Consider the following 25582-nt stretch of genomic DNA (forward strand, 5'->3'; position numbering starts at 1 on the left):
TCCATCTAGAGTCTACCTTGATTGTCAGAATGTGTACATTTACCGCAATTGCTTTTTCAGTCTCCCTCATAGGTAGATGATAGGTAGATAGAGGATCGATTATGTAGATACATAGATTTTTTTTTTTAAAACAATTTGAGAGTAAACAGTGGCTACAATGTATTCTTCCTTTTTCCTTTGGATACTTTAATGTTTATTTCTCCCATGACCAATGCATAGTCATCATAATCAGGAATTTAACCTCTGTCCAGTGTGATCATGTAGTCTAGAGACACTCTTCACTTTCTCTTGGTTCTCTCATGAAACACTTTGCAATATCTTTGAAACTTTATGTTTCAAACTTCATGATGCCCTGCCCTGTGGTATAGCAGCTCTTTTGTGGACCAGAGTCTGCCATTTCCATAGCAGGGTTTCTTACCTAATGCTTGACCCTTTAATACAGTTTCTCAGGTTGTGGTGACCCCAACCATAAAAATATTTCATTGCTACTTTGAAACTGTAATTTTGCTACTGTTGTGAATTATAATGTAAATATCCCTATTTTCTAATGGTCTTAGGTGACCCCTGTGAAAAGGTCACCCCCAAAGAGGTCATGACCCACAGGTTGAGAAACATTGCTACACAGTTAGTTTAAGGGGCTTTAGATAAATTAGCTGCATTGAGTTGCTTAGATTGATGGAATATTCACCTTTGAATCAGACCAGTCAGAATGTTGCCCATGTGAGTCCCACTTCCTTGTGTCTGTCCTGAATGTGGGGACTTGTTTGAGCCTGGAGAGTCAGCCACCATTCCCAGACTCCAAATGTCCAGGAGAGATTCTCCCCACAACACACATTTGATGGCAGCCTCAGTTTCTTCATCTCATCACAGGGACGTGAACTTCCCCTGTCCTCATTGTGTGAATTCCAGGAGACAATACAGTGTTTAGGGGAGGGGCTGAACCACTTCTCAACATCATGAATTTTATTGGAATGAACTACTAGGGAAGGATTAGGGTGAAATCTCGTTTCAATTCATCCTTGCTCATATTTTCCTACTGCTTTTCTAATTGAACTAACACTAAGTGTCCTCCAGGAAAGGAAACATAATCTCGGGTCCCTTTAAACTAGGGGATATATTAAATAAGAAGACAGGACAGGACTAGGGTATATATCTTATTTGTATACAGCAGTAGGCATTTTCACTTGTTTAATTTTTGTTTTTTGCTTTTGTTCCCCCCCCCCCAAACAGGATTTCTCTGTGTAGCCTTGTCTGTCCTGGGACTCACTTGGTAGATCAGGCTAGCCTCGACTTCATAGATCCACCTGCCTGTGCCTCCCAAGCGCTGTGTTCAGAAGTGTAAGGCAGCACCACCGCTCCACGACCTTCTCTTTTAACAGTGTGATAGGGCTTCAGGCCTTCTGATGATCAGGCCTCCTTCCTCTTTCCTTTCTCCCTTCCTCCTTATCTTTTGTTTTTCTCCCATCCTCCCCTCCCTCCTCTCTTCTTTACCTCCCTCCTTCTCTCACAGAGTGACATAGCTATCTTGGGAATTTGACCTTGAGTTGATTAGCCAGGCAAATAAATAAATACGGCGGAATACGAACGCAGGTGGACAGGTCTGCAAACACTCGTTTGGGTGAGAGGGGCTCCGTGCATGCCAGCTGGCCCTGTCTCCCAACACTGACCATCCTTCAAGTGTAGCTGACACCGTTTTGCCTCGAGCAAGGTCAGAGCACCAGGAACAGAAACAGAGGGGCATTGTCTCCATGTTCTCACAGAGGCACTGGCCAGTGGACTCTGATCTGCAGCTGTGACTTGGCCTCCCATGGTGGTAGCACTAGGCAAGGCCTTCTGAGGCAGCCATCTGCCCTCCCCGTTAGTCATCTTCTTCCAGTGAATCTGATTTCTAGAGGGTGTCTTATTTTGACTTCAGGGGAAGCTCTTCAATCCTGAGGCTATGAGAACTCACTCCTCTTTGTACAATTTGTGGAAATCTCCTCTCTGTACAACTTGCCTTTAAATTAGAAGTTACTTGGCCTGTGGTGAGAATGTTGCCTGGAACCAACGGCTCTACGAGAGTGATGATTGATGACAGTCCAGTAAAGTCAGAGTGTGGAGCCAGGGCGTCACGCCAGCGCCGCCCCAGGCAGGAGTGTGGACATATTTATCCAATGCAAAAAAAGTTTCTACAAATTGGAAGATTTTGCAGAGATGACATGTTTTTAAAAGCTTCCTGTACTATTAGTCAAAAGAAATGAAAACCAAGCTTTATTGTGCCTATGTTGAGAGAAACTTATTAAATCTGAATTTCGGCTTACTTACACACATTTTGCCCTGATGGTAAATGAAGTTCTGATGCTCTAAGCATCGAAGGTTCTAAGCAGTTCTATATATAACCCGTTTTTGGGGAAAAATAAGTATACCTTTAAATGAAGAGTTCTTAATTACCCAAAGATTCCATAAGGAAAAAAAATTGGGGGGAAATCTCGGTCATTATTTGTTCATTTATTTTTCTTATTGAGTTAATTTAATTATCAGTGAGACACAAACATTAGCTTCAGTGCGGGGCTTCTCACATCTGTTAGTAAAGATTTGATTAGGGCTACACAAATGTGCTAGATTAAACTATCTAGTTGGTGAAATTCAAGCCACCTGGATATTTTAGCAACATCAATAAGAATAATTCTCTTTTTCCAAATCAGTAAATCCAAGCTATATTAAAAAGAATTAATTAATGAGTGCCAGATAGGCAAAGCAAACATGTGACAATGAGCTAGATTATCAAAGGTTTTGAGGGAGATCCCTCTCAGCTTATGCTTAGATGTCAAATTATATTACCAAAAACTAAACAATCTGTTAAAATGATGTCTTTATGCAGTGAGTCTCTCACGCGGTTTTCAAACTCCTTAAACATTCTTAGTAGAAAAGAAAAAAAGATTCTATTTACCAATAATAACCAAACCATAAGACAGTTGCCCCCGCATTTTACCTTGGTTATTTCCAAGAGCTGTTAATTTCGTTTAAATCCTAACAAGAAAGGCAAAGAAACAATTATGAAGTTCAGTTAATGTATTCTCTGTTACCTCTTGAACTTAGCCTTGGAGAAAGAACATAGTAAAGATAGAAGGACTAGACAGATTAATGTATACAAAAAAGAATTCTAAAACCAAATAAAAAATATTTACTACCTTCCCATTCTTATTCTATCCATGGGCAGATGGTATGTATTTTAGATGATGTGGACTAATGATCTCTGTCACAACTACTGAGTGTACGACTTGTAGCCATAGTGGATATAATTGTGTTCCAATAAAACTTTATGTTCAAAAGTACAGTGGATTCGGCCTACTCGCACTATCCTAACGATCCCTCTTGAAATCCCCATTCTGTATTTTAAGGATCAGAAACCTTAGGCCTCTTTTAGGAAAACCACATACTTGCTCCAGGTTAGACGGACACGAAATTCAAACGTAAACCATTGAGCTGCAGCTGAATCTGGCCCTTCCAGCATCCAGGCGAGCATTCATCCTGGGGTGAATTAATTATAACGACATGTGGATGGTTGGCTCCCTCCAAATGTAAGCTCTGCTTTCCTTGTAAAGCACATCCGAAATGCTTCGTGCATTTGATGTTGGCGGGACTGGGATGTGTAGATGATTCCCGGAATCTCCAGAGAATAAGATGCTTTTCAGGGACCTAAGCAGAATCACAAATAATAATTTTGGGGAAAGAAACACGAACATCCTGACAGCTAACCAAGCATGAAAATGCTTGACTGCAAAGCCACACATGGCTTGGTTTATTAAAGACCATTTCAGTCCTGGAAAAGTGCGGCTCTATTGAATATTTATAACAAATATGATTGAATAAGAAGAATTTAAAGTGGAAAAAAAAAGTCCTGTGTGTTGGGACTCTAAATTAAATCTTATTTTCATGGTTGACAGTGTTTTGTATTCCTCAGGTTTGCTTTATATGAAGAACCATCCTTACCCCATTCTCTCCTGCCCCATTACAGCGTTGAGTAACAAGACTTCTCTATTAACACTTCAGTCACCAGCATCCACTTTCTGGTGGGATTGCTCCTTACACAGAACTCCTTCTGTTCATGTGAAAGTGTTGAAGACAGGAGTTCTAAGAATACCGAGTGGATCTGTGCTCAGTCTTCATGTGAGGAAGCTTGGTAATCACAGCTCTAAAACCTGACAGTCCAGAAAGGCTTGATTGATGAGAGGCGATGCGATGTTGGAGTCAAAATGCACTGTCGTTAACTACCCAAACCAACCGAATGAAACGGGGTTTCCCAGGGGCGGTGGAGCACATTCTTCTCGGAAATACAGGCCTTACATTTAGGATGTGTTTGACCAAAGGCGGCTGGGGCAGTGGGGGGAGCCATTACTTAATAGTTCCCAGCTTGCAAAGGTGAAATGACCCCCACACTATGTCCCTCTCTCTCTCTCTCTCTCTCTCTCTCTCTCTCTCTCTCTCTCTCTCTCTCTCTCTCTCACACACACACACACACACACACACACACACACACATTTCCCCCTTTCCAGTTCAGGTTTGATGCTCTTGTATACTTCTTACTACACCATACAGTTAGTTGTAGGTTTTTTCTTCTCGTGTGTCATGTATTTTCTAGTCCTGAAATTTATTAGCAAGATTTCCTTACAGTAAAAATAGTGTTTCACTACCATGTTTGATTTCTAAAATAGACAGTCTAAGCAAGTCAGAAGTGAATTCAGCAGTACTGGTTGTGACTTTAGCTTGTGTAAACAAAGAAAATATATCTCGTGGGGGATAAAAATATGTTTTATGTGAAATCACACATAGTTCTTCTTACAGTCATTATAAACAATAATTTTTTTCACATCCGTATTTGTTAGAATTTAGCTTATATGTAACACAAAGGGCACAGAATGTTGTTTAAAACATAAAATAACTCAAATACTATATATTTTCAAAGTATTGTAACATATAAACCAAAAGAAAAAAAACAACTTTGAATAAAAGCTTAGCTTTCTCTCTCCCCAAAACCCACCAGATTGCTGGAGGTCAAAGAAAACAAAACCATGAATGATTCAGACAAACACCTTTTGAACTTTCCCCAGGAAGACTTGGGCGTGTGAGAACTCAGGGCTTTCAAGGGAATGTGTGCAGGTGGCTGTTTCTCCAGACATCTTGAAACAGTTTCCATGAGTAGCAAGGAGGCCCTGGCATCAGAGCGTGGCTTGCCTGAGAGTGAGGGAAGGCCAGTACAGGAATGACACACATGTATTACATCAGGAGTGCTGCCTTAAAGGTTAGCAGGGTAGAAACTCATTATCCTTCTCTCAGAAGCTGACCCAAAAGGTAGAGAAATCCACCCAAAATGCATTACTTTCTTTCTGCTTCATTCACTGGAGTGATATCTGTCGTGGTTTATATAATAAACTATTAAGAAATACAGGACAGAATATAATGTTTTATTATGCAAGAAAACAAAGACACATAATAAATTATTGACTATGGGTGAATTTTTATGAGAAGTGTTACCTGCAAGATTTAACAAATATCTGTGAATTGCTGGTAAGTGAAAATTTTGGTTGAGCCATTGAAACTACTCTTACTTATGGAATGAATAGTCTGAAGTGGGTTTGTAAGACTTTGTAATTTTACATCCACTTCGTTCCTTATTTTGTGTTATACTCTTAGTCCCTGCTCCACAATGTTTGTTCTCCGAAGTATCTTAGGCACCCTTACATTCCTTTTTGGAACTAGAAAGAGTTGCATAACATATAGTGTGAATTTTATACAGTTATGGAAATTTGGAGATGTTATCATTCACTGATAGGCACAAATTATAAGAAAAGCTGAAGTCATTAGCCAAATAAAGGATTAGAGTTAACAATGGAAATGAACCTAGAGTATAATTAATGAATTCTCTAATTGCTCTTCCTGTGTTAGTTCATTAAGCCTGACTCTCGGCTGGATATGCAGGCATCTGTCTCCAGCATCTGTCGCCTCACTGATGCTGCAGGTTGACTCTCTTGGAGCTGGGGGAAGAAGGCTGGGGTTGCCTTTTTTCCTTCTGCATTTCACCCAGCAATCTGAACGTGCTGTCCAAACAAAAACCGTCCTTTCATACATTAACATGACGACGGACAGAACCACCTTGAGAGAGGTTTAACCATCCCAAGACTTGCATGGGAAGACTAGAGGCTGATCAACCTTGACCGTCAGATCCTTAGCTTGTCAGTGCCTAGCCCCATGCCATCTTTAGGAGCAGAGCTTACTGACAGGAAAGTGGATGGGTAGATATCTGCTCAGACAGATGGCTGTTCCTGACAATTTTATTCTGGGGAAGGAGAACTTCAAGGTCACTATTCTGCTAGAGATTGACAGCATGGAGAAGACATAAGTTTATCTTGTTGTTTTCTCTCTCTCTCTCTCTGCTTCCTGTCTTCCTTCCTTCCTTCTTTCCCTCCTTCCTTCCTTCCTTCCTTCCTTCCTTCCTTCCTTCCTTCCTTCCTTCCTTCCTTCCTTCCTTCCTTCCTTCCTTTCTTTCCCAGCACACTTTAGTGGACTGATGCTCTGGATAACACATGGATACCTAGAGGAGGAGGAAGACCTAGAGAGCAGAGTCACAGAAAAAAGAAACAGGTGATGACTTCTCAGGTAATCAGATTGTTAAGTGCTTTACATCTAAAAGAGAATAGTTGCTTAGGATTTTATTACAAAGAAACAATATTTTGGCTAGAGTTGTTGGCTGGTAGAAACAAAGAAACAATCCCAGGATGACTGAGTTCAACACTTGGGATTATATTGGTGGAGACACCATCCTGGGAAGTTGTGTGACACACTGAGGTAGGGGTGTGTGTGTGTGTGTGTATACATATATATATATATGTGTGTGTGTGTGTAGTGTGTATAAATATATATTATATATTATATCATCTATCTATATGTATGTAATATATATGTAGTGTGTGTATGTGTGTGTGTTGTGCTTGCACATGGTTGTATATAGAAACTTGATCGTGATCACTATTATTAGTGTTTAGCGTATTTGGGATATTTCTGAGTCCCAGTTGCAAGGGTTTTGTTGGGAAGTGCTCTCACATATGGAAACTTGCTAGTTTTCCCAGACTATACTTCCAATTGGTTGGAGGATGAGTGGTAGATAGAGAGAACACAGCCTAGAGAACAAGAGCTTATCACCAAACTATCAAGTGACCTCAGTATGTCTTGTCCTTGTCCTATCTTGGTCTGTCAAAGGAAGGGGTGGGATGGTTGATTTCTGAACTTTATTCCTTGGTTTGACTCACACAGACACAGTGTCTCTTTTCCTTCTTATTCCACAGGGTGGTAGGCAAATGTAATTTAGCTCGATAGATAAACTACCCTTCTCTCTGTGGTCTGGGAGTCACATCTTCTTCTCCAAGTTGCTAAAGAAGATAGATTTTTGAGGACACCAGAGTGCATGGTTAATCCAGAAGACCCCATTTCATCCTCTTGTGAGTAAACTACACTTAACAGCTTCATTCACTAGCTCAGCCCATTGCTCAACACATACCCTCCATGGGCTTGCCACTATAGGGAAGGTAAAGGAGAGGGCAGGAGAGAGTGGCCCTTGTTTTGGAACTCAACTGAAGGACAAGGTGAGTCCCACAGTACTTGGGATGCTGAGGCAGGAGGATTTTGAGTTTCAGGAAGCCTAGACTACATAGTATCTCTTTGTCACAAACAAACAGATCTTTAAGAAAAAAACAAACACAACAAACAAACAATCCCTCCCCTCAAAGAAAACTCTAAGAAAAGTCTTTGTAACTTTGGGTTAGGCAAACAGTACTTAGATACAGTACAAGCACACAATCCATAAAGAAGCCAAATTATGTACCTTATGTCGTGGATGTTTAAAAACACTCATCATTCGAAACCCCCAAAAACGTGAACAGACTCCCACAACATGAAAGAAAAGAATTTAATATTCCATGTCTGGCTAAGTGCTACGAATAAGGTATATGAAGAATTTTCAAAGAGCAATAATAAGAAAACAAATAAAGTAAGAAAAGGATTGGAAAACATGGTGGAAAACTATGTTGGTAAACAGGCATACAAGAGCCTGGTATCAGTAGACAGCAGGGAAGCTCAAATTAGCCTGGGCATACGAGATCAATACACACCTTTGAGAGTGAGGAAATTAAAAGGCCGACTGTACCAAGTGTTCCTGTAGAAGAAGAGGAGCTGCTAGGAATGTAAAATGGTAGAAAGAGTTTGCAGCTCACCAGTTCTTGAAAATGTCAAGTATCTACTTACTGTATGATTTAGCCATACCACTAGGAGGTACATGAAGAAAAGGAGAGCTTGTAAAGGCTTATTCAGAGCAGATTTATTCGTAAAAGCAAAGACTTAGACTTCAACATCACTGTGTCACCTCTAGGCCATGGAGTACTTATGACAAAAGGAACAACCAACAGACACAACAGGGATTTTTAAAACAGATTCTAATACAGAATGAAGGAAGATGGGTTGGTTCTATAACAATAATACAGAATGAAGGAAGACTGTCACTAAAACTCCTCCCCTGGGGGAGATGGAAATAACATTTAACTCCTTCCTCTTAAGGCCCCAACCAAAAATGATTCAACTGAGTTAATCATGGGAAACCATTGAGTTTACTGGGCTTACTTACAGAGCCTGGGTGAGCATGTGCACCCCAAAAGGAGCCAAACTGGAACGTTTATACCCAGCATGGATGATGTCTTCCTCATAGCTGCATAGGTGGAGCCCTTTCCCTATTCTTCCCCAGTCTGTATGCCCCAGTTCCTCCCTGAGATGCTGAGGCAGAATTGCATCCAAATTGCTGGGAAGAGGGGTTGGAACTGCAGGTGAGAGTCAGTTGCTCTCCTGTGGGGGAAATGTCCACAGTGAACAATCCCAGCTGGAATGATCTTTTGTAAGAGTGGCATCTTTTAACAACGAATAAAATCAAGGACTGAAAAAAAATATCAAGGACTGAATGTAGGCTTATATTTTTCAAAACCTATTTTAATAGGATACTTAAATGCTTTAACCTACCTTCTAGCCCACCACCCACCACAGGTAGTGGAGAGGAAAGGTTAACAGGGGAAAGAAAGGTGTGGACCTGTTCAGAAACAGTTCTTTGGAGTGAAACCAGTCTGCATTGTCAGAATATCAGCCGTTCAGGTCACAGGAACCAGCAATGGTGGTTTGACCCAGAGGAGATTGCAAGGCTTTGACAATAAGCCCAAGTCTGTAGCAAGAAGCCCCTGAAACACCACCAGAGATTCTTTGATGTGCCTCTCTCTATGAATTAATGGCAAAAGATTCCAGGAAAGAATGGAAGGAGAACCAATACCACAAAGTGTTGGCAACGAAAACCAGCATCAGCAAAGTCCAACAATGACCAGAAAAGAGTATCAAGGTGAACCAATGTCACACAGTGTCATCATCCACTGTGTGTTGGGCCATATTTATATCCTTTTGAAACATCACATGTTCTCTCAAGCATTTGCTCTACTCAAACATCACATGTCCTTTTTCCAGGCAGCTTCCAGAAACACATCATGTGTCTGTTCTCAACCAACATCCTTCAATGTGTCTGCTCCAGCAAAAAAAAATCCCCTCATAAGACAGTTTCAGAAAAACATCACATGACACAACCGAGTCTCCAAAGAAACCAGAAATTTCCACTTCACCTGAACTCTGTGTGTCCACTACAATAGAATTCTCCAAAATGGTAACCCAGAACATCATGAATCCTTGGGTTCCTTGAAGATGAGAAATGAACAACTTGGAGAAAGACTTTGGGGGAGGTGCATCATTTTATTATTTTGATTGTGTTGATCATGTAGGTCAAATGTATCTTAACTGTGGTGTGGGAATGAGTATGCTACGTACTAGCTGCTTTCCTATTGCTGTGGTAAAATTGCTTGGCCAAAAGACACTTACAGAGGAAAGACTTTATTTTGGCTTATGGCCCCAGAGGGAGAGTCCATAATGATGGGTAGCAGATGGTGGGCCAGAAGCTGAGAGATCACATCTCAACCACACGCAGGAGGAAGAGAGCAAAGTGGAAATGTGGTGTTGTGGCAAGGCTGTGAACTCTGAAAGGCCACCCTCAGCAGTACACCTCCTCCAGCAAGGCTCCACATCCTGAAAGTGCTATAGCCTTCCCAAAAAGTTCCACCAGCTGGAAGCTAGTGGAGCCTATGAGGGACACATTTCATTCAGACCACCACAGCCAGTGAAAGTTTTTCCTGAAAAACAAAGCAAAAGTCGGGGGAGCACTTTTAGAATAAGTATGAAAATATGGTCTCTAATGCTGTGTGTTATGAACACATAGTAATCATATGATATTCATTTAAATTGGTATAAATCATTAAAAGTTTAAAAGGCAAGTAGCTCCAGTCACACACAGAGATGTTTTTAAAAATATGTTTTAAATGAGAAAATGGGTGGAACTAGGAGGAATTACAGGAGGTGAATAGGATCAAAACATATTGCATGACATTCTCGAAGGCCTATTTTTTAAAAAAAAAAAGAGAGAAAAAATATTCTATTTCACCAGAAATTAAGAAATGAAAATAAAGTTATTGTGCTTTTCCTGTGACATGTGTCTGGGTTCCACTGTGTTGCTTGGACTGCCCAGGCTGATCTTAAACTCCTAGGCACAAGGAATCATCGTGTCTCTGCCTTCTGAGTAGCTAGGACCCACATACAGTCAGGACTATTGAATTCTCTTTTACAATTTAGAAAGGGTTTTTAAAGGACAAAAAAATATATAATGCCTACCAAGATATGTGGTAATGGTATATGATAAGGCAACATCCTCTTGCATACTTTGCTTACAATTCCCTGTAAGTTTACATTATTCTCTGGATGGCATTCGGCTATATGGGTTATAGATTTGCCACGCAGGCCAGTGGTTGGGAACTACTTTCTGTTGTTCTAGTTACCTTTTGCTTTGTTTCTTCCTTTGGGAATAGAACCAAGGAGGCCTTGCATGTGCCATACAAGTGATCTGTTACCGAGCTCCATCCCTCGTCTCTGGATCCTGCAAATCTGCTGCATCTTGAGGAACACATCCTGAAGGATCCTAGAAACGCAGACCCCCACTTCACATACAGATAGCCACCGAGATATCATTCATGATACAGATCTGTAAGGGACAACCTAAAACTGAACCGGTAGGAGTTCTATTAATTTCTACAAAGTTGTGTGTAATCATGTAAATTTAATTTTAAAAATCCTGCATAACTGGGGGAAGAAGATGATGTAATGTTAAAAACAAAACAAAACACCCCAGAGTATCCTGCTTGCCAGACATGGACCAGGCCCTGGGGTGTATGCCTAGAACGTCCAATAATAAAAGTGTTCAATCCATTTCTAAAACAGGAGACAAAGACATTTAGAGAGAAAAAGTCAGGTAAAAATAAAACCTAGCATTTCTTAGAGTCCTGGTTTCCCCAGACACAGGGATGATATATGGCCTAGGTTAGGGTAGAGACCCCAAGAACATGGGAATGACTGGTGGGAGGGGAAAGGCTTCCTTGGAGGTATATGGAGCTTACTAGGGTGTATCCCTAGTTTTGGCTCTGAAGGCTGGAGAGTTTTGAGTGGCTTGGGAAGACAGGCCCAAATAGGTTCACAGGACATGGTGGGGCCACCACTGCTAGGAAAATTCTGCCCTTAGGACATATACTTCTGATGTTTGTACCACCTAGCTTCTCCATCATGGCCTTGCAATACCGATGATTCTAGAGGGAGTGGGCTGGTCTGGACTCTGACAGGAAAAGTATGTTAGGTTCCTTTAGCTTGGAACCAACCCTGTACATTCTGTGGAAGCTTGGAAAGGTGCATCTATTTGGAGGCTCTCTGAGTCGAATGGGATCATGTGTCATTGGCTCTTTGTACAATGAAACGGGGAATTATTCAACACGTGAAGGCAAGTACCAACTTGGGACGACAATTTCCAAAGATATCACAAACCTCTTTGGAAGCACCTAAAGAAATGTTCAACATCCTTAGTCATCAGGAAAATGCAAATCAAAATAATCCTGAGATTCCACTGAACACCAGTCAGAATGGCTAAGATAAAAAACTCAAGCGACAGCAAATGCTGTCAAGGATGTGTAGAAAGAGGAACACTCCTCCATTGTTGGTGGGATTGCACACTGGTACAACCACTCTGAAAATCAGTCAGGAGGTTCCTCAGGAAACTGGGCATTCCACTACCTAAGGACCCAGCTATACCTCTCCTGGGCATATATCCAAAGGATGCTCCAACACATAACAAAGACACATGCTCCACTATGTTCATAGCAACCTTATTTATAATAGCCAGAAGCTGGAAAGAACCCAGATGCCCTTTAACAGAGGAATGGATACAGAAAATACGGTACATCTACACAGTGGAGTACTACTCAGCTATCAAAAACAGTGACTTCGTGAAATTCATAGGCAAACTGGAAAAATATCATCCTGAGTGAGGTAACCCAATCACAGAAAAACATACTTGATATGCACTCATTGATAAGTGAATATTAGCCCAAAAGCTCAAATTACCCAAGATGCAATGTGGGAGGGGTGGTAAGGTGGATGAATGAGGGGGAATACCCATATGGGGGAGGGGGAGTGGAGGGAATGGGGGCTTATGGACAGGAAACTGGGAAAGGGAATAACATTTGAAATATAAGTAAAGAAATAGATCTAATAAAAATATTTAAAACAAACAAACAAAAAGGATATTTCTGGGAGTTATCTGTTTTTTTGATCGAGTATCTACTAGGTTTGAGGGACTTGATCATGTGCATACATGTGCATTTTTACCAAGGAGAGAAGCAACAACTCATTCACATTTTCATCCTCAGAAATGGGTTGAAATGGTGTTGGTAGATTTGCAAGTGAGTTCTGTCACAGGGCGTCGTAGTGTTTACTGAAAAGTGCGTCTGAAGTTGAGGTTGTGTTTGCGGCCATCCTGGCTGCTGCTTCAATGAGGGTCTTGGTGGTCAGCTTTAAAGGGGACTGGCTCCAGTTGGAAGGTTCCCCCAGGCTCTGGAGGACTGTGGCACACTGAGCTTATCGCCTCTTCAGGAAAAGCCTGGCTATTTTCTAAGTCCAGGAGGGGCTATGTTATGGTGGAAGTGCTACAGAAGCTCTTTGCAGCTTTGTTCTCAAGTTCTTGGAGAGGTTTGTATATTCTATAGACAAGCAGTGCCCTAGAGCCCTGTCCTGGGATAATGGCCCAGGCTTCACAGTGCATGGTTTCTGGGGACTTTACCTCTAACCAGCACAGCTCCGAGGGCTCTGGAAATGGGAGTAGGTATGGTTGAAGGTCACAGAGGGCATGTCTGCCCATCTCTACCTAGGACAGAGCCATTGCATGGGGGACTTACCACTTTAACGGAGAGTAACATGGAAATTCAGAGGGCAGTGCTGTATAAGATAGGTGAAGAAAAACTGTCCTCATATTGCCCCTTCTTAGGAGGCCTGATATTGGAGCTGTCTTGGAAAGTGCTGGTCTCCCTGAACCACAGACCACTAGCTTCCTCCAAGGCTTTGTCCCTAGGAATTTGAACTTTGAGAAGAAGGGCAAACATCTGGATCTGGCGGTAATCCTGTCCTCACAAAAACTGCTTAAATCTGACCTGAGTACTGGAGAGATCCTGTCATCCAGAATCCAAGTCATGGGTTCCTTCCAGCAGCCTCCCAGGAAGTCTCCTTTAGTGGCTGCTACACCGCACATGCTCTGGTCCTGGTTATCTGCCAAAGAATGTTCTCTGAGACTTTCATTCTGCTTTTGTGTGTGTGTGTGTGTGTGTGTGTGTGTGTGTGTGTGTGTGTGTGTGCATGCATGTGCACACGAGCACATGTTTGTGGAGGCCAGAGTTCAATACCAGAATTCCTCAGGAGCCACAGGGTTTCTTGCTGGCCTGGACTCACTGATTAGGCTGGGCTGGTTGCCTGTGAGCCCAGGGGATCCACTTGTCTCTGCTAGTATTACAAATGTGTGCCACCACTCCTGGCTTTTTGATGTGGGTTCTCGGACCAAATTCAGGTTCTTATTGCTTCACATAGCAAGCAATTTACAGACTGGGTGTCTCCCCCCATCCATACCTTCCTCCTTCTCATATTGCCAAATTGTACTGACTCTCAAGACCTTGTGCAAACCTTCTTTCCTCCACACGATCTCCAGAACTCTCACGCTCCCATTCTGGTCCCGAAGCAACACTTGCTCTTGCCTCTTCCTTCCTTCCTGTTGCCTGTGATCAACCTTCCTTTACACGGTGAACTGGCCAGTGCTTGGGCTTCATTCTCAGCCTGTGCTGGCTCTGAGTTCTTAAGAATAGCAGCACAGTCTTTGGAAATCTTGGGGCTTCAATGAACTGTACACTGTCTTCCACATGGCAGGTTTTGGGGAGGTTCATCAGGGAGGAACTGGTGAATTAGGTGAGCGTTCCAGGCAGTTCATGCCCTCAGCTTCTTTGCTACCTGCATGTGTGATGGTTCTGTCATGTCTTCTCTACTGCGAGGACAGTAGAGTATTTTCTGGAGGCCGAATACTTTAGAGAGCTCACCTGAGTAGCAGTATCCTCATCTGCTCAGACTATTTCTCTGAGTTAGGATTTTGCTATAGAACCCAAACTGACCTTGAACTCATTCTGTAAGCCCAGGATGATCTCAAACTCATCCTTCCTCCTCAGGCTACTAAATGTCACAATTATGGGCATGTACCACCACAATTGCTATGCTTTGTGTATGCATATATATGTGTGTGTGCATGTATTTATATGTGTATTCATATATGTATGTACATGTATGTGTGTGCATGTATATGTGTGAATATATGTATGTGTATGTACATGTATGTGTGTGCATGTATGTGTGAATATATGTATGTGTGTATGTATGCATGTATGTGTAAATATGTGTGTATGCATATATGTGTGTGTGCATGTGTATACACATGTATGTATGTGTGTATGCATGTGTTTGAGTGCATGTATGTATGCATGTGTATGTGCATGTATGTTGGTATGTGTGAGTGTATATACTCGTGTGTGTGTGTGTATACATGTGTTTGAATTTTTGCATGTATGTGTGTGTGGGAGCATATGTGGAGGCTAGAAGCCAACATCAGATGTTTCCCTTTATTGCTCTCCACTCTACCTATCATCTACTCTCTGTCTATCTATCTATCTATCTATCTATCTATCTATCTATCTATCTATCTATCTATTGATGATCTCTCAGTGAACTCAGAATCCACCAACTTAGCATGACTGGTTTTACAGCAAGTTTGAGGGATATGCCTGTCTTTGTTTCCCCAGTGCTTGGATTCTAGGTATGTGCCACTGTCCCTGGCTTTTTATGTGGACACTGGGGGATTTAAACTTAGGTTCTCATGATTGGGTAGTCAGCACGTTATCAACTGAGCCATGTTCTTATTCCCTGCTTTGACTTTTTAATTGGTCAGAGGACATCAATCTGATCACACAGAGCGAGATGTACCTTGCTGATGGCCTCTTGTGCAAAGACACTTGAGTAAATGTATCCTTCAGTGGTGCTCAAACTCAGCTTGGTCCTAATGCACTTCACACTCAGAGGAAGAGGAGAAGGCCCAGAGCTTCCCAGATCCCAACACAGTGCTATCTGCCACCTGGGCAGGGTGTGTCAATGTGGATACAGGGATGCTTCAGGGTAGTGGTGCTGTGCAGCTGGTTGAAGAGAAGGGTTTCAGCGGAGCAGTAAGAGAGAGTCACTCCTGCAGTATCTGAACATTACTGCAGCAGACTGACCAGGTCAAAAGGCACATCATCTTCTGGACTCTTTATTCGTACAGAATGTCCTTATATATGTGAAACCTTCAGAGCATACCATGTCCCAGTGAAGGGAACCACAGCATCTACTTTAAGGACTGCCAGGCTGAGGAGATCTTTCTACTTCTACGAATTCCTGAAATGAATTATCTTTGGGCTATGACTCTGCTAATATGGAGTAGAATGGCTGACTTCTTCAGGGATAGGTTGGGACTTTTAACACCCCTACTAGGTCTCCTCTCCTCTCATTCTGTACTGTGACAGAATACCATATTTGGAAGGAAATTGAAACATTGTAAATGTGTCAGACACCATTTTCGTGGGCAGATGTCTTTATGAAAAATTGCCAACCTCACTTCCTTTCAAGGGCATCCCCGCTCGGGGCTGGTTCTGCAGTTCAAAGCCTCAGGGAACCTTCGTGCCTGCCTCTCACAGTACTATGGTTGTCGGCTCATGCATAGCTCTACTCAGCTACTTGGGCACAGAGGATTCAAACTTAGGTCCCCTTTCTTGCACAGAAAGTGTTTTTGCTCACAATGTCATCTGCCCAGTCCCTCTCTGTAGCATGTCATACAATGCCTCATAAGCTAGGAGATTTCCTATTTATTGAAGCTACATTAAATTTTTCTGTTGGTGGCAATGGGAAAATGTGACCATAAGGCCTGATGTTTTCTTACTCATGCAATGGGGATAGAACTTGAAAGGTTACTGTAAAAATGCGCATAGTCTGCCTAGCAGAGTGTTAGGCATAGAAGCCACTCAAGTTTGCTGAATCAATGAGTAATGGTTCTCACTAAGAAATGCATACGGTTTTTGTGAAGCATTGTTTATAATAAGATACATTTGTTTTACAATTTATATCTTTCTCCCATTTCAATTTTTAATTATGGAAAAAATATATTTGCATATACACACTCATACGGACATGCACATGTATATACACATACACATATACATCAGTGTAGTATCACACAGAACAGTCCTAACATCCCCCCTGTGCTTGCTTTGCCTATTCCTGGCTCCATTACTCCAACCATTATTCACCATGGATGTATTTTGCTCTCTCCATAGCTTCAGCTTGTCTACAATGTCATATAGCTGGAATTACACACTGTGCAGCATCTGAAGAATCGCTGTTTTGTTTTGTTTGTTCAACACAGGGATTTTCTGTGTACTCCTGGCTGTCCTGTAACTCACTTGTAGATCAGGTTGGCCTAGAACTCAGAGACTTGCCTACCTCTGCCTCTGCCTCCCAAGTACTGGGATTAAAGGAGTGGACCACTATGCCCATTTTGAGAGTTTTTTTTTTTTTTTTTTTTTTCGGTAGTAACATACACTTAAGGTTGTACATCTTGTTGATTAGATATGCCATGGTTTATTTATTTATCTGAGGTTGTCAGCTTCAACTGTTATCTTGACATAGCCTAGATTTATCTGATGGTATCTCATTTCAAGGCCCACACATATCAGATTATCCTGTGGCCATGTCTGTAGGGGATTGTCTGGGTTAACAGTTGATGTAGGAGGGCCTACCCCCGTGTGGATAGCACCATCCTATGCAGGTGGTCATGGGCTATATACAAGAACTAGCTAGACATAAGCCTTCAAGTAAGTCAGCATCCTTGACTTCCTGACCTGACTTCCCTCTGTTATGGTCTGTGTTTTGGAAATGTCAGCTAAATAAACCCTTTCCTTCCCCAAGTTGCTTTTGGCCAAAGTGTTTCATCATAGCAACAGAATAGAACTAGAACACCAGAGTAGGACAGTTTTTCCCATATTTTTGTCAACCATGAATGTGGGTAAATATCAAGGAGCAGTGTTGACAAATTGCAGGGTGATGGCATGCCTAGTTTCATAAAAAACTGCCAAACTCCCTTCCCTACCAGGACCATCTCCATCAGCCATGACCGATAGTTCCTGTGGTTCACTCTTGCCAGTGCCTGGTGTTGTCAACATTTTGCTGACACAGCCTTGCAGTGGTATCTCCATGTATTTCCATCTAAAATATATATTATATATAAAATATGTGAATATAATGTATATATTTATGCACACATTTCATTAATATTGTACATACTATTCAAATAGGAACATTTATAAATGCACAGTGATATATATTATTATATCATTATGTAGTTGTCCAAATGTATAGAAGATCAATATTAAGAATGAAACAATGTAAACACGGAAGCTTGGACAGCAATGACAGGACAGTGTAGGTTTATGGACAACAAGCAATGTGCCTCTGTAGTGGGGCTTTCCATAGAAGAGGCCATACATGTGGGTGCTAGTATAAGGGGACTCTCTATGTTCTCTGTTCAATCTTGCTCTGAACTTAAAAGTGCTGTAGATTAAATAATTTCAGTGTAAGATATAAACCGTAGCTCACCTTCCCCATGATGAGCCCATTTCTCCCACCCTGTCCATTTCCCTGTTCTGAGCATGTTTCTTCCATGGGACTCCATTCTTCACACAAAGCACCTGTTTTCTCCATGTCAAGCCCACTTTCTCCATGTTAAGCTCATTTCCTCAATGTGAGCCCATTTTTCTCATTTGGAGCCATCCCTGATTTTTCTTTTTTACTCCCCTTAAATCCAAACCCTCAAGTTCCTGTGTGTATTTAGTCTTCATTTGCTCCCCAACCTCATTCTTTGCAACAGTCACTATGGCTGCCTTGTGTGTGCCTGGGGACCTTTGCTGTTCTCTCTGTCTGAGAAGTGCCTCTCTGACAGAATTTCCTGTTATCAGGGTGGCCATCCTGGACCCCAGTCTCAAAATACCGACTCTGCTTTGGATCTCTCTATTCCTCCTCTCTGCCTGACATTTCTCTGTGGCTTGAATCGCTGCCTGCTTCCATTCCGTTTTGTTTTCTTTGACTGTTCCACGTCCGACTTCTGCCTTTTCTCGAGCTGCTTTCTGTCACTAGGCTCTGGTATCCTCACCTTTGCATGTACAACTCTCCGTGGCACACAGAAGCAACTCAAATATTTATTAATTGAATTCATTGCAACCAATTTCTATATGTCAACCTGGCAATCACGTTAAATCCATTGCCTGACTTCCTAACACTGAAAAGCAATCTCAGTAGGTGTGCCCCCGCCCTCTAACAGCTCACTCCAAAGGCTGAGTCACAGGTGACTGGGAGTGCATCGTGTCTCATTTATTCCATATCAAACTCAAACAGTCACAACGTACAGAATATCACATGCTTCCTCATGAAGACATACTTTTCAAGAGGATTAGCTTGTAAGAGTGAGATAATCCTCCTGGGTTGAATAAATAGATCTTATAGAAATTCCTGGGGCACGTTCTACATAAGGCCTTTTACTCAAATTAAATTAGCAACAAAATGAGCTTTTCTTAGAGTAAATTAAAGTTGGTTTTCCTTAACAAGCTGTTTAAAAACTATCACAATCTGATAGGCAGAGTCTTCCCCCAGGCATACAGACATCCCCAACCCTTCATACAGAACAGCAAGGCCCTACTCCAAGGAGAAGAGAGAGAGGGAGAGGATGTGGAGAGAGAAAAGAGAAAAGAGGGAGGGAATAGGGAAAGTATGGGGAGGGAAGCGAGAGGGAGGAAGATGAGAGGGACAGAGCAGGCGTGCGGCTCTAGAAAGGACACTGGCCATCTTCGCAAAGGCAAGTATATTTGTCAGCATTTCCCAGTTACCAGAAGATTCCAATGACTCTGAGAGTCTTCAAGTTGGAGTTGGTAACTCTGTCAACCTGAAACACATATAAGGAACTCGAATGTATTGAAGAACCAGATCATTAGCTGCCTCTCTACCCCGAGCAAACCAAAGCTGAGAGTTTGATTATGTCTCAGACTCACAGGACTTGTCAGTGGCTGCCACCAGGGCAGTGACCTCACCACACACACGCTGACAGAGTACACACAGTACTAAAGCTTGCTTCTCACCTACAAAAATGTTGGTCCAGATGATGTGCAGCTAAGCCCCCTCCTCCCTTAGGTGCAGAACCACGTCTGCTCTGGACTGAATCACACCGCTGTGCAAATATTTTCCTTTCATATATCATCTGTAGCAAGTGTAATACTGAGATTTAAAGGTAAATAACTAGAGAAATTGCAGTTGTGTTATCAGACTGACAATCCTATCACTGCAAATCAAATTTTGCCATGTACAGTCAAAAGCAAATAGTGGTTTTAGTCACAACCCATTTTGTGGGCTCTTCAGGCAGTATATAGACAAGGCTGTGATTTTAGTCAACAAATAATCAAACGAAAACACACTTCATAGGAGTTACTCTCAGCTAAAGGCTTGGGCTCTTTGTCTTAGGATCCTATATTTTATTCATCCCAGAAGGCTTCAGAATTACACTAGAGGAAATTAACATTCTTGATATGATTGAGAAAAGGGAGGGGTGACCCAAATGGGCTTATTAAGGTACAATTAGCCTGCAAAGGGAGCTAGCTTCACTGACTATCTCTTTGTAGACATTTCCACTGATGTGTTCAGAACTAAGACAGCCTCTTCAGTGAAGAGTGCCTACTCAGTCACTCTTCAACCATCAGTCACTTGAAGACAACCTTGTGCCAAAGCTCTGTGCTAAGATCTGGGCATAGGGAACCCATCATTCGCTTAGGTATCAGCACGTGGGAAGCAGTAGTATGAAGTGAGCATTGCTGCACAGCACACAGCAAGACAACCTCTCCCTCACCCAGGAGAAATACTCAGGATCCTGTGGAGACCCCAGTTTAATCCAGAGCCATGCTAGAAATCTCCTCAGGGACCTGGACGATGTACACTACAGCCACATCTAGGGACACATGGAGGGTGGAATGGGAGAGGCAAGAGGGGACTTAGGAACCTGTTGATGAAGTCAATGGTTTTCCTGTATGCGCCCAGGTGACAGCAATGACCATGTTTGTGGGAATGTGATAAGCTGGGTGGCTTACTCAGTTCTAGGCCAAGAACTTCCTGTGGAGCCCAAAATGGAAATGCAGGAGGCCCAAAGTTGGGAGCAAGGGTGGGTTGAGTATAAGGAGAAGGCAGGTATGTTAGCCAGGAGAGTGACAGGAAACTGGACATGAGGGAAAACAGACCTCCACTGGGATAAGACAGCAAGAAAGGAACAACAGAGTTTGATCCATGGCCATTGGCTCTACATTTTTTCTAAGTAGCTAGTTCTAGGTCCAGCCTCTCAAACCAGCTAGTGATCCTTCTGCAAGAAGAGGACCTGGTGAGACGGCTCAGTGGATAATGGTTCTTAGTGACTTGAGTTCAACCCCCAGAACCACAGAAAGGTAGAAGGAGAAAATGAATTCCACAAAGTTGTCCTCTGACCTTCAGACATGCTGTTGCACGTGTACCCATGAACATACCTGATAATCAATAAAAACGAATCCATGGAAGTCATGTGTGCTGTTTCTTCTGCTCTAGCAATTTCAGAAGTTTGTAAGGAACAAAGTATTTGATGTTCCCTTTGCCTCTTTTTATATCCAAGTACGGATGAATCACACTTGGTTTTATCCAGCTCAAGCATGGACTCAGAAAGTAGACAGGTCTTCAGACTGAAAGGGGTTTATGCAGCTCTTGGCACTTCTAAGAGGAGCAAGGGAAAGAGGGGAAAGGTATCCAGAGTTCTTCCTGATCCATTTGATTCCATTTCTCCTATCCCATTTCCTCCCTTCAGGCTTTCCACTTTATCTTGCCTTCCCCACCTTAGCCTAGGCTATTCCATTTCCCCATCCCATCTCATCCTCTTCCATCCCAACATACCTTTTCTTTCCTCCTCTCTCTTTACCCCTTCCCTCCCCTCTCAGGTCTCCCCCTTCTATTCCATGTCTGTCTTTCCTGTCTGCTCCTTCCCCTCCCATTCCAGTCCATGAGTTATAGTGTCTGCTTGAACCCTGATTGAGTAGAGTGTTCAGTAATGAGGATATGTCTTCCACCACTTAGTAGAATGGAGTGTTAAGAATGAGAGGATTCTCCTCTGTTTTTTCTCCTTGAAGAAAAGAAGAAAAGAATTCAGCTGAGAGACACAATTTAGACAAAAGCTTGCTAAGGAAAGAATAGTATATTCCAGAAAGAGATTGAAATGGACTGACCCCAAGCGCTCTCTCTCTCTCTCTCTCTCTCTCTCTCTCTCTCTCTCTCTCTCTCTCTCTCTCTCTGTTGTATTCTAGATGCTTTAGAAGTTTGCATGGTCCTCTTCCTTGTGTAATGCCATTCTTCTCAATGGGTTCCACCTTCAGTTTACGTACTCTACAATGCATGCTCAGATCAAGGTGTTCCTGGGTTTTTTTTTTTTTCTTCCTCTGCATATCAGCATGTTGTTTGATGGCATGTGTGGCTATTGAAAAATGCCTTTGTGTCCTAATTTCTGATGCAAAAGGAGACACTGCAGTTTCAAGGATATTCATCCATAAGGGGACAGCTTATCCATTGGAAAGCATAGCTACTAAGTCATAGCCATGGCATCAAGCTTACATCTTACTCCACTCCCTCCTGGTCAGGATGCTTGTGACCACAAAGCAGGTGAATCTTCATGATGCTCTCGTCACACCTGCCCATGTGTGATACCAAATCTAACTAGGCCACATTCGCCACAGATAGCAGCTTATGAATTTTGGTACAGGATGGTCTGTCTCCCATGATTGATGTGGGAAAATGCTAGAAACTTGTTTTCTTAACCTCCACTGTGAATGAGCTCAGGTCAGATTCACATAGGCTCCATCAGTCAGATTCAGTCATCCTAGACTTTTTCAACTTGTGAATTCTCTCTGAAAGGAGTAAATGGAGGCCCAATGTAGGCAGTGGCTATAGTCATGCTGATGGCACCTGCAGGTCTCTGGGAGTGGCAGCATCAAGTCTGTCTAACTCAGTTCTATTACCTAAAACCGTTTTCCTTGCTAGCATTGATGTGTTCAATTGGTTTGGAGAACTTTCCTCAATCTTTTTTGTTAAATGACATTCGTCTCATTTTATTTTGTTTTGTGTTTATTTGTGAGAAACTAGGTTTGATCTCAGGGCTAGGAACCTTCTCTACCACAGAGCCACAACCCAGCCAATGACTTTCTTTTTTAATTACCAACTTTGTAGAGATAAAACTGACCCAAAACGTATTGTGTACTTCTAAAGTATTCAGTGTGACAGCTGGACATCCGTAACCCATGTAATTACCACAGTTAAGATAGGGCACACAAGGGAGCTGGGGATTACTGTGCAGATGTGGCCAAGACCAAGAACCACTGGTTAGTCCTACCAATGGCACATAAATGGCATTAAGAAATGCCAGTCAGTCATAAGATGCAAATCTCTTAAGGGAGTTGACCTCAAGTTCCTGAGGAATGTGCACTTTGCCAAGAAGCACAACATGAGATGCCTAAAGAAGGTGCAAGTCAACAATGCAAAGGCAGTGAGTGCTTGAGCAGAGGCCATCAAGGTGTTTGTGAAGCTTAGACGACAAAGAGGGCCATGTAAAAACTCAGCCCTCTGGCTTTCATCGCTCACCCAAGCTTGAATTCGAGGCTACATGGCCAAGGGTCATAGGCTCTGCCAACTAAACCCCTAGGTTCAAACCAAGGCAGAGGCCACAGCTCCAGCTAAGGCCCAGGCTTCAGCTCCAGCTCAGGCTCCCAAAGGTGCCCAGGCCCCTGTGAAGGCCCCATAGAAAAGGCTCCTGCCAATGTGAAGACAGATGGACTGCTGTGACACACCCACCTACATAGTATTGCAGATGACCAGTGTCCTGTGCTGTTTTTACAAATAAACTTGAGGCAAAGGAAAAAAAAGATAGGACAGACAAGTCTTTTTTTTTTTTTTTTTTTTTGGTTCTTTTTTTCGGAGCTGGGGACCGAACTGAGGGCCTTGCGCTTCCTAGGCAAACGCTCTACCACTGAGCTAAATCCCCAACCCCCGACAAGTCTTTATATTCCCTTTAATACCTCCAAATCACTATCACACCCAAATCTCCCATTCCCTGGTGTATTTTCTGATCGATTAGTTACATTCTCTTAACGTAAACATTAAACCCTTCAATAAATTGGACTGAGAGTTTGGATTCCCTTGAGACTTAGGAGTTGAGAATCTGGCTCTGAAAGCAACAGCATTAAGAGTTAAAGTCTTTAGTGGTTTAGGTCCTGAGGGTAGAACTACCCAACGCCTCTTAGCACCCTCATAAAAGGGGTTCCAGGTGACTCTCCCTCCACCACATGAGGACACAAGGAAATGCTTATACACAAGTCAGAAGATCCCTACCAGACACCCAATCTTCCTTCTAGTGCCTTGATCTGAGACTTCCCATCCTCAGAACTATGAGAAACACAAGTTTATTGTTTTCCAACACCCCATCTGAGGTATTCTATTGTAACATTCCAAGCTGATTAAGACCCCCCCAAGTCCATCTCCACTGACATGCCTCTCCCAACAAGGCATATATATATATATATATATATATACATATATATGTATATATATATGCATATATATCATGCAAGATAGTTACCCAGTCTATGATTGAGATTTTTATCCTTTAGTAATTTTTTTCCTTCCCTTCCTTTTTTCCTTCCATACTCCCTTCCTTCTTTTTAAAGCTGGAAGATCTTCCTGATTCTACATCAAGTATGGAGTGTATAGGCAAGCACATACCTGTTCCTGATTCTCCATTAAGTATGCAGTGCGTAGGTATGCACACCATACCTGTTTTTATGCAACCTTAGAACTCCAGGGTTCTAAGCCTGCCAGACAAGCACTCCACCAGCTGAGCTGCATCTCCAGCCCAATGGTGCCTTTCCAATGGCGAAAAATTTTGCTGTCAGTGAAGTTCATCCCCCCACCCCAGACATGCATGTTCTCATTATCCCACCTAAGATCTCAGCCGAACCAGAGGCCACAAGCACGTTGTTATTTCCTTTAGAGGTTTTCTACTTGATTTCACATTTGCTCCTGTGATCAGTTTTGAGTCAATGTTTGCAGATGATACAAGAAAAGAGTCAAAGTTTGCATCGGATAGGGAGCACGGGTCATTTGTTCACTCTCCGACATAGCATTTGTAAACAAAAATAACTGCAGTACATCCCAGCTAGAATCTGGGTCTTCTTGCCTTCACTCTCTATCTGCTCTTGATGGCTGTATCTTTCTCCTAGAGGCTGGCAATAATCACTTCTCTTAACTAGCTTGTCTGAAACATTTGAAATCGCTGGCTTGAGAAATTTGGGCTGAGCTGGAGAGATAGATGGCTTAGTGGGTAAGGGTGCTTGCTGCCAAGTCCAACAACCTCAGTTCAGTCTTTGGGATCCACCTGGTAGAAGGAGAGAACTGACTCTCACAAGCCATCCTCTGACATCTATGTATAAATAAAGTAAATATGCAACGTTTAAAGGAGCACGTGTTTCTACCATCGGGGAAAGGGGCCACAGTCACACTCATACTGGATTATGCAAGAATGTACAAATAATAAAACAAAATAACAATCAAAGAAACAAGTAACAAAGAAAAATGTTGAGTTACACAGTCTTAGCATATACTTACAGAAAAACTAAAAAAGAAAAAATATAGAACCAATTTTCTATGTGTGTGTGTGTGTGTGTGTGTGTGTGTGTGTGTGTGTGTGTGTGTGTACCTGAGGCCGTTCTGTGCACCATGTATGCGGGAGCCTATTAAGAGCAGAACAACCCCTGGAACTGCAGTTATAGAAGGTTGTGGGGCACCCACTTTGAGTCCTGGAAGCTGAGCTCTGGTCTTCTGTAGGAGGTAAATGCTTTTAACTTCTGAGCCATATCTATAGCTGCAAAATATCCATTTAAAGTTCCAT

The sequence above is a fragment of the Rattus rattus genome, chromosome 2 (genome assembly GCF_011064425.1).
Source record: "Rattus rattus isolate New Zealand chromosome 2, Rrattus_CSIRO_v1, whole genome shotgun sequence".
NCBI lineage: Eukaryota > Metazoa > Chordata > Mammalia > Rodentia > Muridae > Rattus > Rattus rattus.